The 3,961-nt window shown below is 33.0% G+C and overlaps 1 non-coding gene across 1 annotated transcript; it reads right to left on the bottom strand.

Moving 5' to 3' along the window:
• Positions 1–1,887: 1,887 nt before the first annotated feature.
• Positions 1,888–2,028, bottom strand: LOC119470785. Its single transcript, XR_005199751.1, has one exon. It is a non-coding gene; the product is annotated as a U4 spliceosomal RNA (small nuclear RNA).
• Between the last annotated feature and the right edge of the window lie 1,933 nt (positions 2,029–3,961).

Below are 3,961 nucleotides of genomic sequence, written 5' to 3'. Positions count from 1 at the left end.
GGCACAACCAGTGTATCAATGCCTAAGGAGGAAGTGACAGATGTAACTTCTAGTCACACTCTGCATTAGTCAGTGTTACCCAGAGAAACAGAATAGGAGAGACATATATATATATATATATATATATATATATATATATATATATATATATATATATATATATATATATATATATGTGTATATGATCTATCTGTCTATCTGTCTATCTATCTATCTCTATCTAGATAGGTAGATATATCTAACAGAATAGGATATACGTATATATATGTATCTCCTCCATAATCAAATCCAACAATTCTTATAATAAATCACTATGTTGAACAGTGGGAACACATGGACACAGGGAGGGGAGCATCACACACTGGGGTCTGTGGGGGGGAATTAGGGGAGGGACAGCAGGGGTAGGGAGTTGGGGAGCCACAACATTGGGAGAAATGCCAGATATAGGTGATGGGGATGCAGGCAGCAAACCACATTGCCAAGTATGTACCTATGCAACAATCCTGCATGTTCTTCACATGTACCCAAAACCTAAAATGCAATAAAATATATATTAAAGATAATAATAATAAATCACTATATATATATAATATAATGTGTTAGAGTTATTTCTAGCTAATTAAGAACTTTTGTTGCTATTGAATCACATCAACCAATTCTTATAATAAATCACTATAAATAGTGATGTATCATAAGTCACTATATACCAAGTATTTATTATATTATGTATATTATATATGTTAAATACGATATACTATTATTTTAAGTATTATAAGTGATTCATTATAAGTATCAGTCATGGTTCCCCTACTGTATATAAGACTGCATATAACTATATCTCAGACTATAAGCCCTAAGCTTCCAATTCCTGTATTAGAAAAAATGTTTTTATTATGAAATACAAGAAATAAATCTACCTTTCTATACAGTCCTTTTCATTTAAAATGATTGATCAAAATCTCACTATCCTTAATTTTCCATCAGGCGATGAATTAAAATAAAAATACTATCACTGCCTATCAACAGCTATTTAGTGATGGGATGATATTAACCTTCCAGTTAGCTAATATCCAGTTTCCTTAGCTAGCTTTTACCTAGTTTTTAATTTACAGTAGTGTGGTATAAGAATGTATTTTGTTTTAATTATGAAAATAGAAAGACAGGATGTATTACATAATTTCTAATAACGTGTTCCTGAATTATTTGTAAAGTTCATATTAAAATATCTTTGGAAAATACTTTAGAAAAATCAATACTTTGAAAACATCTTTTAACATTTTGAATTTTTAAAAGTAGGTTAGCTGTACTAATTGCTAGTTGTTTTCCTCACAGCATTTTGGAGACTTTTCAACATATTAAATGTCACAAAATGAGTGAAAGCTCCAGATCTCAATTTTAAAGCTGATGTGGTCCATCCCCTGTGAAGTTTTTCAGAGAACAGCTAACTCAGTCTCTAAATAATTCATCTATAATTCATAGTGTTTTCACTTGACGTTTTTCCTTTCGAAATTATTCTCCTGAGCTCCACTTCCCAATAGTGTACACACCGAGCACATGTGACTAAAATTAAAATTAAAATTAAATGAAATAAACTTAAAATGCAGTTCCTCAGTCACATTAGCCACATTTTGAGGTGCTCAATTGTCCTACGTGGCAGGTGGCTACCGTATTATGCAGTGTAGAAGAACATTGCTATTACTGCTGAAAGTTCTATCAGGTAGTTCAGTGGAGAGGAGATTCTTTTATTAGAATTTCATCCATGTGTTCTATTAGAACTGTAACACTGACAGTAACAGAAACCATCCATGAGATAAACTAATTATGGAAATACACAATTTTTTCAGCAGCATTATTTTTCTTTTCTTTTGTTTTCTTTTTATGATTCAGCCTCTGTAGAGACTGCCAAAAATTGCCAACGCCTACTATATTTCAAGTCGTCATGGCTGGGTATTGGGAAAAGATTTCAATTAGCAATAATCGCACCTTGGCTAAACCTCATTGGCTATGATACTGCCACATCAGGAAACTGACAGACTAAAATTAAAGTGTGCTTTTTCATTTCCTTAGTGATTTCCTTGCATCATTAAATTCCAGTTTTAGGTAAGATGTTCTTTCAAATCCAGATAATTTGCTCTATTTTCTTTATTTTTATAACAATCCAGAGTTTATTAATTTTGAGACATTGTTATACATTTTTGTGGAAGAAATGATTTATTCTAAGCTATATCCTATGGCAACAATTAACTATGCATTTATGAAAAACAAAAGGAAGAAAAATGAAGAAATAATTTCACAGTTTTTTCAAATGCTTATGTTGCATGTTTTAGGGAAGAGCTTGGACATGGATTACTATTTCATGGTTTAATGAACTTCCCTCTTAGCTAAATGTGAAGCATAATCATTTTCCTGTTAGTTGTACTTCTTCCCATTTACTTGATTTTTCCCTACTTATGAAATCATTCTTTCTTGTAGTTTTTCTAACTTCTTTGACAAAAAAATTGATTCCCTTTCTTTTTTCTTATTGTGACAGATACCTGCCCCCCAAGCTATCACAAAAATGAAAAAAATTAACCCTAGTTCTTCTACTGAAGAAGACAAACCTATATTTCTGTGCCAATTTTATTCGTATCCTTTGGATACTAGAAACCCTTCTGTCGCATATTACCTAAATGCATTTTAGCTTCCGGAGCTGTGCATAAACTGTAAATCTACATGAACTTTGGTTATTCTACTATCACACACGCAGGCATCAGACAAGGCATTTGGATAGCTGAACACCAGAAAATAGCAGGCCCTTTCTCTCAGAAGGAAACACGGCAAAATAAATACGTAAATAAATAAACAAATAAAACACAGCATTGAATTCAGCTGCCTAGTACTGCTAATTCTGCACAATCCAGATATTAATATAATATGAAAAATGATAAATTACTTAAAAATATTATGCTTTCACTATACTTAGTTTAATTATGAATTAACATAGTAGTAAATGTTTTTTCCTCAAACCCAATAATTGCATTCTAGTTTAAAGAAATATTAAGAACATATATGGAAATTTAGCAATAATTAGTTGCAGCATAGTTTATAATTTGAAAAAAATGGAAGGACTTAATATAAAATATAAATGATTAAACAAATATATCAGATCCACAGATGGGAAGACTTTTAAAACTTCTTTCCAAATCAATCTATGCATTCAATGAAATTTCAATAAAAATTGCCCTGTGCTTTTTTTTTCACTGAAGTTGACAAACTCGTGTAAGACTCATAGGAGAAGATAAAGATCCCAAAATGTCAATTGACTTTTGAAGTAGTTTAAACAGAGGATTTGTTCTATCAAATATCAGGGTATATTTTTTAAAATTCTACATTGTTTATGATAATGTGGTATTGGTGCAAAATTATGGAATACTTGTTGGACATGTGTAGGAGGTGACCCTCATAAGTGTGTTCACGTTAAAAACACGTGTACAGAAAAATATTTACAGCCGGCACAGTGACTAATGCCTGTAATTCCAGCATTTTGGAAGGCCGAGGCAGGAGGATTGCTTGAGTCCAGGAGTTTGAGACCAATTTGGGCAACACAGGCCCATTTCTACAAAAAATAAATTTAAAAAAATTAGTTCAGGCATCATGGTGCACTCCTATAGTTCCAGCTACTCTGGAGCCTGAGGTGGGGGGATTGCTTGAGCCTGGGAGATTGAGGTTGCAGTGAGCCGTGATTGCACCACTGCACTCTAGTATGGGCAACAATGTGAGACTCTGCCAAAAAAAAAAAAAAAAAAAATTGGCAGTGTGAAGTGGCTCATGACTATAATCCCAGCGCTTTGGGAGGCCAAGGCGGGTGGATCACAAGGTCAGGAGATTGAGAACATCCTGGCTAACATGATGAAACCCCGTCTCTACTAAAAATACAAAAATTAGCCAGTCTTGGTGGCGTGCCTGTAGTCCCAGCTACTTG

Source organism: Cebus imitator, unplaced genomic scaffold (genome assembly GCF_001604975.1).
Source record: "Cebus imitator isolate Cc_AM_T3 unplaced genomic scaffold, Cebus_imitator-1.0 Scaffold40, whole genome shotgun sequence".
Lineage (NCBI taxonomy): Eukaryota > Metazoa > Chordata > Mammalia > Primates > Cebidae > Cebus > Cebus imitator.
Note: the sequence above shows the minus strand (reverse complement) of the source record. Positions and strands in the feature narration are given on the sequence as shown.